Source organism: Cetorhinus maximus, chromosome 3 (assembly GCF_964194155.1).
Source record: "Cetorhinus maximus chromosome 3, sCetMax3.hap1.1, whole genome shotgun sequence".
Taxonomy (NCBI): domain Eukaryota; kingdom Metazoa; phylum Chordata; class Chondrichthyes; order Lamniformes; family Cetorhinidae; genus Cetorhinus; species Cetorhinus maximus.
This window is the reverse complement of record NC_135881.1, coordinates 194,190,560-194,204,284: the sequence shown is the minus strand read 5'-3', so window position 1 is coordinate 194,204,284 and position 13,725 is coordinate 194,190,560. Positions and strand designations below refer to the sequence as shown.

Here is a 13,725-nt window from a genome sequence, read left to right as displayed (position 1 = left end):
CAGGCGATAAGGCCAAGCAGCCTTCACATTTTTTTAGGAAACCTCATCCACGAGCGGGATGAGGTTTCCAAAAACTTTTATTAATTAAGTAAATTTCTCTGAAATATAAAAACATGCCCCATCTCATGTGACGCAGTTAAATGAGGCGGCACGTTTAATTACATTTTTAATCCATTGATTTATTTTTTTTAACAATCGCTTCAATCTCCCTGAGGCAGCTCCGTGCCCTCCCACCGACAGAAAAATTCAGGCCAATATATTTGTGAGTGTGTACGTTTTGTCCCTGGAGTGGGTAATTCAATTTAAAATAACCTGCCAGCAAAGACCTTTATCATAGAAAGGAAAAAGGTTAGTTTATTTCACACTATTGCTCTGGAAGTTACTTACGGAAAGATCAAGTTATCAACACGTACACCCACAGAGATTTGTTACAGATGAAGATTAAAATGACACTTATAAGCACGAATCAAGTTCAGTCTGCATAGTTCAGTACTGGCCTGATTGAAGTCGTGATGTTGCGTTGTCTGAAGTAAAGGGGTTTTGAGGATGTCTCTGCAGCTGTGATGGCTTCCATTGTTGAATTGTCAGAGGATGCTTTAACAGGTGAGTTTAGTAGGTGGAATCAGGTCTACAAGGTGGAGAAAAGATTCTTTGCTTCTAGTTCTGCTTTTAATTACAGCAGACCATTAACTGTTTCTGGATGTCTCTCCCGGGGTTAAAATTCTCATCTGTTTCTCTGAAGGTGTATCAAGATGGTTCAAGATGAAAGAAAAACAGGAAATGCTGAAAAAACTCCAGCAGGTCTGACAGCATCTGTGGAGAGAGAAACAGAGTTGACGTTTCGAGTCCTTATGACCCTTCTTCATACAGACTCGAAACGTCAACTCTTGTTTCTCACTCCACAGATGCTTTCAGACCTTCTGGAGATTTTTCAGCATTTTCTGTTTCTCTTTCAGGTTTCCAGCGTCCGCAGTATTTTGCTTTTATCTTGACTCAAGATGAATCTGCTTATGTAAGCCAAGATGGTCACTTATCATGTGATCTGTAGGAGAATGCTGTGTCACTTTCCATATAAGGCAAGCGGTAATCCCATTTAACAACCTGAAGCCTCCTTAACACCTGCAGTGTTCAAAAGGGCCAAAGTTTTCATACATTCAGAGAAAAGCCATTGTCTATTTGAGGACTCAGTGGGCAGGATTTTGCCCTTGGCAGGGGTGCTTGGCAGGGACGGTTGGGAAGCTGACCAACGCCCGCGATCGGCTCCACACCGCGATTTCATGCTGGCGGGCCAATTAAGGCTCGCCCAGCGCTGCCTGTGCGGGCAGGGGGAGGATGGCGAGCAGGCCTAGCACGATCTTCACGCATACGTGCGAAAGAGCGCTTCAATCTCCCCGAGGCATGGAGCTGCCCTCAGGGAGATGAAGCGCTGTTTTTACAAAAGATAAAGGAAATAAAACTATCATAAAACATGTCGCCTCATGTGACCCTGGGACATGTTTTTAATTCAAAAATAAGATTTTTATTCAATGTTTACTTGCGTTAGGAAACCTCATCACGCCCGTGGATGAGGTTCCCTGAAAAATGTAAAGGCTGCTTGGCCTTTTTGCCTGCCCGCCAACCATTAGGTTGGACGGGCAGCATGAATTTGAATTTAATTACCTTCTGAGTGGCCTTAATAGGCTTTTTAATGATCGGCGGGCACACAGCCGACTCCAGCGCGTGCCCGCGAACGAAATATCGCGAGACTGCGCGATGACGTCAGGGCACACGCCCAACGTCATCGCACGTCATTTTACACTCGGGTGTGTCGGGCGCGTGCCCGTACGCCGAATATAATATTCTGTCCACTGAATTTCAAAGGTCTTTCTGTGCCTGGGTATGTCTGCTTGTAAACCACTTGGAGCCTTCTGAAAGCTTCATAACAGTTTATGCAGTCAGGTGACTTTTGGCAGCCATTTTTAAGGCCTACTGAGTGCATTTATTAAAAGAGAGTACAGATTTTTACAAAATCTATAACATCAGAGCTACACACACCGGGACAAGGAGCATAACACAGAGCGAAGAAAAGACAGAAAAATATCCCTCATGATTAATAAAAGATGGGGGGTGGCATGGATAATGAGGTAGAGAAGGCAATGGCGGAGGGAGGAACACTTTCTGTGTCTCCCCCCGTCACCGTGACATGAACTCTCTCGTGCCAAAGGCATGCCCAGTAGCAGTTGTCACTGTCCTGGGCTGCTGCTGGCCAGAAGGTGCAGGCACTAGAATTTGTGCCATCGTGCCATTCAAAGTTTCATTGCTTCTTTGCAAAAGCTGACAAAGAACCTCTCTATGCTGCTGAAGAATCTCATTATTCTGGTGAAGAGCCTCATTGTTTCTTTGTGGATGCTTGTAATTCAGTCCAAAGTTTGCTGAAGCAAGTTAGAAATGGCCTGATGCCTCTCACTACTTTGAACTTGTTCCTGACATAAGTGCTCAAGGAGCATGGGTTAGCTTCATTTTCTTCACCACAGCATGGACCTGATGTTGCCTGCGTGCTCGTGGACCTTCTCCCAAAGCCACAGGCTCCTCACCGCCTGAAATTTCTGAGCACCCTCCCTCCCCCACAGCATCTCAGGCCTCCCCCTCCTCACAAACCGTAACATTTTAACGTTACCACAAAAGTTTCACCAGCTACCCTCCAAATTAGACATCTCACCTTCCTGTCCCTCCTCCTACAACTAGATATTAACTGAGCTGATGTTTCATGTCTGTTAAAAGTGGCCAATCGCCTTTATGGAGAGAAGAGCTACAACTTCCTAGCAGTAAGTTGTGAGTGGGTCACCTGTTCCCAGATTCTTCCGGTGCTCAGGAACCAAGCTGGAAGATGTATGCCAGTTATGTTGTTCTTAGCTCCTCCCAATAATCAGTTCAAAGGACAGAGCTGAACCCAATGCCAATGTTTTGGGCATTGCTGCTATAGACAATATATCAATTCTGGTGATCCACTAATTGATCATTTTTAAATCAGGTCTTAAAAAGCTTCCAAACTGGACAGTGTAACTAATTTTCCCTATATCCATTATTCAGGAATTCTGTAAATCCACCGTCAAATTCTACGGAGCAGAGATGCCTGTAGTTGGTCTCCGAGCTGCTGCAGATGAAACAAGGCAGGAGATCAATAAGTGGGTGGAGGTGCAGACTGAGGGTAAGATGTCCTCCACATTCAACCATTTGCAAACTGAGGGTGAAGCAAGAATTGACTTTTTAAAACGCAAAGGAAGTTTAAATCTTTCTACTGGCAATTTGGTCAGTATATTTTTTAAAATTCTCATTTTGATCTGTTGTGAGGGTGGCCAAGTTGCTACTATTGATAGAGTTGATCCACAGAGGCTTCTTGGATGGAAACATTAAGCTTATTTACAATATACTCAACAGCAACTACACACATGATTTCAACTCCAACTGTATCTCTACACTGACTGAGGTAGCCCGTGCTGCTCTCCTATTGGTTACGACAGAACATGTGATCTTTCCCAACAAGTATTATTCTTAAAGGTACATTACACACTAAATTAAACCATAATTACTACATGAACACAGGGTAGATTGTATGATAAAATCAAAATACTGTGGATGCTGGAAATCTGAAACAAAAACAAAAATTGCTGGAAAAACTCAGCAGGCCTGACAGCGTCTGTGGAGAGAAAGACAGAGTTAACGCTTTGAGTCCAGATAACTCTTCTTTAGAACTAAAGAGAAGTAGAAATGTGGTGAAATATGTGCTGTATAAGGCGGTGGGATAGATGAAGCTGAAGGCCAGAAATAGGTGGAGGCAAAGGAGAGATTGCAAAAGATGGCATAAACAAAAGGTCGAAGGGGTGTTGATGGTGGTGAAACTGGCTAAAGGAGGTGCTAATGGTGACATTAAGAGTAGAGAGCAGGATGAGCCAGTGACAGATGGCCCTAGTGGGGGTGGGGTGGGGACAGGGGACAGTGTTGGAGCAAAGATCAAAATAGGCTAAAAGATGGGGATAAAACAATGAATGGAAATAAATTTTAAAAATAACAATAGAAATAGGTGGGAAAAAATGTGTATATAAAAATTGAAAAATAAATATTTGAAAAAAAGGGATCAAAAAGGAGTGAGGATGGAGGAGAAGATTTTATGAATTAGGCTCCCGAGCAACAGCAGTGTGAATCTAAATGATGTTTTAATGTATTATGTTGAATGAAACTGGATTTAAAAAGCAGACTGAATACCAACATCAAATTAATTTCCTTTGACTTGAGCCAGATTAGCTATGTTGCAATGTACTACTGTACCTTTATTGTAGCTATCCTGATGACATAGCGAATTGAGTTGAACAATGAGACCTTCAATGTACAGGTCAGGTTATAGGTTATACTGGCTGCACAGTGCGCTCAATGGTTTTGCCTGAGGTTTGGAACTTGAGGACTTCTATTGTGTACAGAACCCGGTCTGTCCGCAAGTATGACCCAGACCTCCCTGTCGCTTGCCATTTCAACACACCACCATGCTCTCATGCCCACATGTCCGTCCTTGGCCTGCTGCAATGTTCCAGTGAAGCTCAACGCAAACTGGAGGAACAGCACCTCATCTTCCGACTAGGCACTTTACAGCCTTCCGGACTGAATATTGAGTTCGACAATTTTAGATCATGAACTCTCTCCTCCATCCCCGTCCCCTTTCCGATCCCCCCTTTTCCAATAATTTATATAGATTTTTCTTTTCCCACCTATTTCCATTATTTTTAAATGTATTTCCATCCATTGTTTTATCTCTACCTTTTAGCCTATTTCAATCCCTTCCCCCCACCCCCACTAGGGCTATCTGTACCTTGTTCGTCTTGCTTTCTATCCTTAATGTCCCCATTAGCACATTTCTTAGCTAATATCACCACCGTCAACACCTCGTCTATGACATCTTTTGGCAATCTCCACCTATCACTGGCCCTCTAACTAGCTCTACCTGTCCCACCCCCCCTTAAACCAGCTTATATTTCACCTCTTTTCTATTTTTACTTAGTTCTGATGAAGAGTCATTCGGACTCGAAACGTTAACTGTGCTCCTCTCTGCAGATGCTGTCAGACCTGCTGAGTTTTTCCAGGTGTTTTTGTTTTTGTTCTTGCACAATACACCCTTTGTTGTCTGAATGTCTGTCACCTTGTGCACAGTAATGCACTTTGTTAAAGAATGCAGGTGTGTTTTGATTGTGCTCACGTTGACCAGAGATACCTAAAATCTTCTGTGGACACAATAGTATAACCAAGGCCCGATGTCGATTATCAGTTTTAAAAATTGAGGAGTGTCAGGTGTGACTTGCACCCAATTTTATGCTACATCCAAATTTCATTGATCTTCTGAGGCAATTGCATAAACCTCTCCTGCTGAATAACACGGCCTTAGCTCCTAAAGTGCAGCTGACGCAAAATGTGAATGAGCTGCAAATGTACTCCTATAATTTAATGTGTAAGATGATCAAAAGCCATTTTTCTGATGTTTTATGCTTTTTTTTTCCCTTTTCTGGTTTCTCCAGAAGATTTATTTTCTTTGAATGTATCTTCATGGTGTCACAAAAACTTATATTAAAGATTCAAAAACTTCTGCTCTTCAATCTTCTTAAAAATCTTGTGCCAATGTGCAGAAATGAATGCTCGATGGTTTCAAACTTCAATTTGGTTGCCTAAAGAGGGATTTAACAGAGAATCTGGCATAATTTCTGTGCTTCCCTCAGGCCCTGACTGTTTACACTTGTTTCACCCTGGTTTTTTACATTGGCTGTAGGTAACGTGGTGAAACTGTAGGGGGAGCCCTTCCTGCACACTCGCAGCTACAGTGCCTGTGACATCAAAGTCAGCAACGTCAGTGGCAACGACTGCCTGCACCAGAAATGGTGCAAATTAGTGCAGGGTCCTCCCAGCCTAGGACACAGGAGCTTGGAGGACTGAGAGGGGAGGCCACCTTCATTGGCAGGTGGCGAAGTGGTTAGATGATGGAAGTTCCTACTTTTATGGATGGCGCTACTGTAGAATGATGGTCAAAGAGGGTGAGTGACAGAATGAGGTTTTGCATGGTTTTCCTGGTTTTCCAGCTGAAGAAATGTCAGATGTGTGGGAGAGCCTGGAATTTTCATGTCTCACTTACATTATTATGAGCAGAACTGGGCAAGAATCCTAGTATAACCAGGAATACATGATCTCATTCAACTGCATATTAAATCTTACCCAAGGAGATTGAGATCATGAATATTTAATCAAGCAAGCTTCATTATCATTAATCCTACTAATGATTACAGTCCAACACTTGCTGACTCAAGGGTCAGTTGGCAGTGATACCAGACTTGTGTTGGTGAATGCCATCCACTTCATTGGGCACTGGGCTGAGACGTTTGATGAACAAAACACAAAGGAAATGCCTTTCAGACTGAAGAAGGTATACCATAGTACCAATACTGAACAAAGATGTTTTGTTTCTATCCTTCTTCCCCTGTAATAAAACAGATAAGTTATGGTCCTGCTCACTTCAATCCTAATGTTAAATTATGACCTTTGACAATTTTACTGAATTTGGATCAACAGCGAAGGAGCTAAACGGGAACCAAAATGAGTAAAGCAAATTTGTTTTGCAATGCTTGGGGGCATTGTGGCATTGCTATCAGTATGAGACATGAGCTTTGTGAAAGTCTAAAAACAGACATTGGCCGGGGTTCTGTATAGGGTCAATGGGGGTCTTGATCATTGGCTGGAGAACTTGGGGGTATTCCCCAACAGTTCTGTGGGTGGGGGGAGACTCAATGCTAACAATTGCTTTTCAGGCACTTATGTAGCCACTGTCTGGCCTTCCTTGCGATTAAAGCCCCCAGCAGTGATAGCCTGAGCCACCGAGAGCTGCCAGCCTATCAGAGGCTGACAGCTGCTTATTGCTGCCAGTGCCAGCAGGAATGGTGGCAGCTGCTGGCAATATACCGGCCAGAGGTCCAGGAACATTGTGGGACCTCAGACCGAAGGTAAAAGAAGGTGGCATTGAGATCGCAGGATGTGGATCGCGGGATGGGGGTCATGGAAGAGGGGGAGCAGAGGGGTCAGAGACACGGGCAACAGAGTGGCTTTCAATGGCCCCCCTTCTCGATTCCAGGTCCCTCGATCATGCACAGAGCGCCAGACTATGAGAAAGCCCTCCAGGAGGCCGGTGTTAAACACAATTTCTGGATAGTGTTCCGAGGGTGCAGAAAAGCTGTGCAGCCGCCATTTAATCCCTGAGCCACACTAAATTGCCATGGGCCCAGGGATTATGAGTGTCAATTAGCTCATTAATGAGCCTGATTGACATCCCCACCACTGGCGGCCAGGAATCCCGCGTCAGTGTCTTCCGCCTCTGACTTAATTGGGTGAGGCTTTCCTGCTGCCAGGTCTCTCCTGCGATTAACTGGACCCAGCCACCATGTTTCCCATTGTGACGCACTGCATTAAATCCAGCCCAATGTATATTCCAATCCTGGAGACTTGCGGATCAATAATGCCAATGTATTTAGACAATGTATTTAGATAACTATATAACAAAGTATCTATAGTCAAGGAACTTGGAGGAACAGTTAATTATTTTTCATGTAATCATTGATTTTAAGTGAACTAATACCCGGTACCAGAATAAAGGTGACCACATTTTAGAATAAAGGCCTTTTCTGAATAATAGTGGGTCTCCTCCCACAGACTGTTTTGTTTACTCAAAGATAAAAATGTAGATTGATGATTGGGTAACTTTGGCAACTTGGCCTAGTGACTAAATGATCTGGGAAGTATACTTAGTTGTAGCTTTCAGAAGAGCAAATCCCTGGCCCTTAAAACATATATACAGTAAAGAGTAAAGTTGATTAATTGTTTGCAGGTCACCCTTACTACATATATTTATTTAGTTCTCTTGTCAAACTATGTGCAATTATGACACTGCACTATAACACAATGCACATATACAACAATATGTTTATTTTGCAGATTATAGCTTCACCTGAAATTTTACCCATATTTTTATCTTGTGACTGGTTTTTCTTTTGAGTAATTTCTAGAACTGTTTTTTTCAACGCCTTTTCTCAATGAATTGAATTGACAGAAGTAATGATGTGCAATGAATGTTATTGTTCATAGAATGAAAGTAAGCCAGTGAGAATGACGTACCAAAAGGCGGAGTTCAGTTTCCACCATGACCCTGAATTGAAAATCAAAGTTGTTGAGCTTCCGTACGTTGGTAATAACTTGAGCATGGTCATCTTGTTACCAGATGACACCATGGATGATTCCACAGGTCTCAAACAGGTACAGCATCTTTTCAATGTTGACATACATTATGTGGAGTCCGAAATTCCACACATAGTTGCAGAAACTCTCTACATTATGAGCTGCGTGAAGATTCAGCACTCTTAAATTTGAAGCATTTCTAAAATTCTTAGGATTCTTAGGAATCCTAAGAAGCATTCTTAGGAATGAAGAGTATTTATAGAGTAGTTGAATAATTTAACTTCAGGGCCTATTGGTTACATCAATCTGTTTCACAGCTTGATACTTATTTGTCCATTTCATGAATGGAAAACACAACTTTCAGCCCCAATATGTCAAAATGGCAAACTAGGCGAGATTGTGAACCAGAACAGCTGAGATTCCTCTGAATCCACCGTCCTTTATTTTAAACTGCTTTTCATCTTGCAATTCTGGGGAGACCATGCCATAGTGACAATATCACTGGACCAGTAATCTAGAGGCCCAAACTAATGCTCTGGGGATATGGGTTCAAACCCCAGCATGGCTGCTGGTGGAATTTTGTTCCAATTAATAAACCTGGAATTATGAAGATAGTTTCATGGTCACCATTACTGAATCTATCATCCATTGTTGTAAAAACCCATCTGGTCCACTAATGCCCTTTAGGGAAGGAAATCTGTCATCTCAGCCAGTCTGGCCTACATGTGACTCCAGACCCACAGCAATGTGGTTGACTCTTAACTGCTCCTCTAAAATGGCCAAGAAAGCCACTCAGTTCAAGGGTAATTAGGGATGGGTAACAAACGATCGCCTTGCTAACGATGCCCACATCCCATTAAAGAAAAAAAATTGTCGATTTCTAAAAAATGGCGGAAAAACATAAACATAGAATGAGAAGCTGAAATCATTTTATTATCTACGCTGGATTTTACTCATAGAACTGACATTCACAGGTAAAAGGTGTACCCCAGTAAAATGTTTACACTATATAATGTTTAGAATAAATGTACTTTTATTTTTTGAAGTTCACCACGGTGAATGCTTCACTGGCTCTGTAAGTTCATCCATTGAATTAGTTGTACCATACAGACCAGAACCAGGAACTACAGTAAGGTGGCTAGAATTCACCCTCTCTGTGTCATGCACTATTCATTTTAAAGTACCTTTTGTTCCCGGGCTAGAAGAGGAAACTCGGAGGAATTCTGCCTGTGATTGCTCCAGCACATTCTAAGTCCAATGTATGGATTTCCAGTCAGTTTGCTTACACTTGCTGTTTACAGTGATAATGGCAATGTAGCCAATAAGAAAGCTGGACTAGTGAAAGCATTGTTCAGTACAGAGTCAGCACTTTCAAGGAAGTGGGGTCAAAAAAGTGGCAAGAGTAAAAATAGTTTCCCACCCAGGGCTACAATGCTTCAGCATTTCTGATGCAAACATGACATGAAAGAATTACTTCCAGCTCCCAACACCAATTATGATTTAAGACATACAAACATAAAAATTAAGAGCAGGAGTAGGCCATTCAGCCCCTCGAGCCTGTTCCACCATTCAATAAGATCATGGCTGATCTGATTGTAACCTCAATCCCACATCCCTGCCTACCCCCAATAACCTCTCACCCCCTTGTTAATCAAGAATCTATCTGTCTCTGCCTTAAAAATATTCAAAGACTCAGCTTCCACCGCCTTTTGAGGAAGAGAGTTCCAAAGGCTCACAGCCCTCAGAGAAAAAATTTCTCCTCATCTCTGTCTTAAATGAGTGACCCCTTATTTTTAAACAGCGATCCCTAGTTCTAGATTCTCCCACAAGAGGAAACATCCTCTCCACATCCACCTTGTCAAGACCCCTCAGGATCTTAAAGGTTTCAATTAAGTCACCTCTTACTCTTCTAAATTCCAGTGGATACAAGCCTAACCTATCCAGCCTTTCCTCATAAGACAGCCTGCCCATTCCTGGTATTATAAAGGCCCGAGTGCTGTTGAACAAGGGGCCTCTCTGGAGCCTGTTAGCAAAAGGTTTGCTTGTGCTGGTCCCCATAAGGCATGAACATGTGAACAATGGTGGACAGGAAAAGAGCCTCTAGCCCATCCAGCCTGTTCCACACAATTGTCAAACCTTGGGTAGAATCTCGTGGAGGCAACGGGAGCCTTGGCTTCCAGCTGGAGAGCCAGCGAGCCCTCACTTTGCCTCTTTTCAGGTAGGCCCACTGCATCTTGTGGCATCAGGCGCTTAACAGGCCAGTGATGGGCCTTCCTCCATGATGAAGGATCCCAGGAGTGAAAGTCCTGCTTGTCAAGAGCTGCCAGCCAATCAGAGACGAGCAGATCTTCTGTACTCAGCAGTGCCACTGGGAGGCAGTGCCTGCTGCCGGTACAACACACACCCAAGGCCTCGGATTGAGGAGGGACCCAGTCCCAGACACAGATGAGTGATAGCGGGTAGAGAGTGATGGGGTGGATGGGTCATGGGTGAGGGGGTAAAATGGGGTCAGCAGCAAGGGCAGGGGGTGACTCTCAGCGGGGCCCCCCCGCCCCTCTTCCCAATTGGCCGGGTCCCTCAATCAGGCACTGAGTGTCATTGAACAAGTGACCGTCTGGAGACTGTTAGCAAAGGGTTTGCTTGTTCGGGTCCCCACATGGCGAACCGGCCGGATAAGATCCATAAGTGGGCATTCATTGAAGCGGGGCAGGAAGGCCATCCATAGGCCATCTCACGGGCTCCACCCACTACCCTCCTTCTAGATTAAATGCCTGCATTATGAAATACCATGGGAGAGGGCACAAGATTCCACCCCTTGTCTATCACAATGTATACACTCTCCAACCCACCCAAAATCCATGTGGTCTCCTGGGAGAGGGAGAAAGAGATTAAAAATCCAGACCAATTTGGGAGGAAATTCCTTTCTGATCTTTGCATGCAATCAAAACTATCCCAGGAGATCACTGTGGCCCTGGCCTTTGTAACTGAGCTTTTCTTGTGCTGCTCTCTAACTGATGTCTTTTTGTTTTGGCCTGTCAGCTGGAACAGGCACTTACATTGGAAAAGCTGCAGGAATGGACACTCCCAAACCATATGGGAAAGGAGCATGCTCATGTTTGCCCAAATTTAAACTGGAAAATGAGTATGAGCTCAACTCACCCCTGTCCAGTTTAAGCATGCGGGATGTTTTTGATAACTCCAGGGCTGATCTATCTGGAAGGTCCGGAGCTCGTGACCTATCCTTGTCCAAAGTTGCGCTTAAGACTTTTGTGGAGGTGAATGAGGAAGGAACTACAGTGGCCACTGCTGCATGGGTGAAAACAGTGCTATTATGTGGGCTCCTAGAATCCAAGATGTTCACTGCTGATCATCCCTTCCTCTTTTTCATTAGACACAACAAAACAAATAGCATTTTGTTCTTTGGTAGATACACATCTCCCTAAAGAGCAGATTAAGTAACACTGTATGTCAAAGCTTGAAAACAAAATGTTGACGAACTCAATTATTAAATGCAAAGGAATAATCTTCAGGTGATTAAAGACATGTTGAATGAATTTATTTTCCTTGTTAGAACTTCTGATTCTCAGAATGCGATTCTCAAATAAAAACTAATGCATAATATGGTTCAGTGATTATCATCTTGGAATCTTTCAGGATAAATATATTGCTTTCTGAATCAAAAGATTTAACTTGTTTTATATCAAGTTTTATTTGTAATGTACCAAAAACCCTGAGTTTTAAATTTCAAAGGAATCTTTTTGGAATAACCAGAGCTGTGTAATATAAATTCCACTCCCTTGTAATCCAGCACTCACTAGACAAAGTCAACTTCCCATTAGTCTTTTAAATTATTTTCTGTACCTGCCCACCTGTTTTAAGGCAATTAGCAAAAGAATGAAAGGCAACGTAACTTTTTCATGCAGTGAGAGGTTATGTTCTGGAACGCGCTATCTGAGAGGGTGGCGGAGGCAGATTCAATCATGGCTCTCATGAAGGAATCGGATAAGCACTTGAAGGGAACGAAATTCCAGGGCTATGTGGAAGGAAGGGGGAAGTGGGACTAGCTAGATTGCTCTTGCAGAGAACCAGCATGGATACAACGGTCGAATGGCCTCCCCCTTCAGTGCGATAACCGTTCTGAGATTTAAGTAGCTTCTGGTAAACTCTGTATCTGGACCCCTAAATCTCTCTGTTTATCCACAGTGACATCTAGAAATTACTCTGATCTTTCATAGGACCCAAGTGGATGACTTCATATTTTCTCACACTGAACTCCCGTCTGTCGAGAGTTTTTCCCACTCACTTATTCTAATGACCCCTGGCAACTTTCTGCTCCCACCTATGCTATCTATTGTGTGACCTAACTTTGTGCTATCAGGAAGCTCAGATAAATGTCTCTCTATTCCATCATATAGATCATTTATAAATCTAGTGAACAGCTATAGACCAGTATCGCTTTCTGGGACACACCACTTGTCACAACTGCCAATTTGAGTACATACCTGTTATCCCTAAAATATATCTCCTACCCCATGACCATGACCAATTCCTTATCCAAATCAATAGGTTGCTGTTAGCCAATTCCATTCCCTCTCATTTTAAATGGAAGCTTAACAAATGACTCCTGAAAGTCCAAATAAATAACATTCAAACCTCCTGAATCAGTTATCTCCTGAAAATAATTCTACTTTGTTGATTGGATATGATTTACCCTTTACAAATCCATGTTGGCAGTCTTTGATCAGTCCATATTTGTCCAAATGCTCAGTCACTCTATCCCTAATAACAGATTATAAGAAGTTCTGCACAAATGACTTTAGATTAATAGGCCTATAATTTCCTAGTTTATCTTCCACCCTTCTTAAATAGGTTCCCTCTATTCCTGCTTCCCCCCTCTTTCCCCCTGTTCCACCCTATGTTCTTCTCTGCTCTTTCCCCCTTACACATAGTTACCCCTCTTCCCCTGACCTTAGTCTCCCCTCTTCACCTCCCCATCCTCAGTTTACCCTATCCCTGCCCTAGTTTTCCCCTCACCACCTTCTCATGAGTGAACTCTTGGTTCTTGGAACTTCTCACACAATAGCCGCTGGTGGGAAACTACAAGCAAAATCACCAAGTGCAGGTGACCGAACCCTTATGGATAATATTTCTACAAGTCCCGTGATTAGATGTCATATATAATCATATAATAGCCCAGCTCAGGAGGAAAACTGTTTTGACACATGAGGCTTTTTCGAAGGGCAATCTGGTTTGTCCCACTCCCTGCTTCCCCCCACATCCCCCCCCCACCAAAACATCCTTCCAATTTTTCTCCAAGTATTTATCCGATTCCCTTTTGGGAGCTACTGTTGAATCTGTATTCACCACCCTATAAGGCAGTGCTTCCAAATCCTAACCACTTGTGTGGGAAGGTTTCTCCTCCTGTCACAGGGAAATGGTGCGATGGGTGTGGTTGTTGTTTTGCTGGACTTTCTGTTTCTCTTGTGCAGA

At 43.2% G+C, this 13,725-nt stretch overlaps 1 pseudogene across 1 annotated transcript; it reads left to right on the top strand.

The window, feature by feature from the left end:
* Positions 1 to 563: 563 nt before the first annotated feature.
* On the top strand, positions 564 to 11,844 carry LOC144674458 (leukocyte elastase inhibitor-like; annotated as a pseudogene). The gene is made up of 6 exons (XR_013574564.1): positions 564 to 603; positions 2,737 to 2,804; positions 3,070 to 3,187; positions 6,300 to 6,436; positions 8,146 to 8,313; positions 11,275 to 11,844. The product of XR_013574564.1 is annotated as a leukocyte elastase inhibitor-like (transcript).
* Positions 11,845 to 13,725: the final 1,881 nt, after the last annotated feature.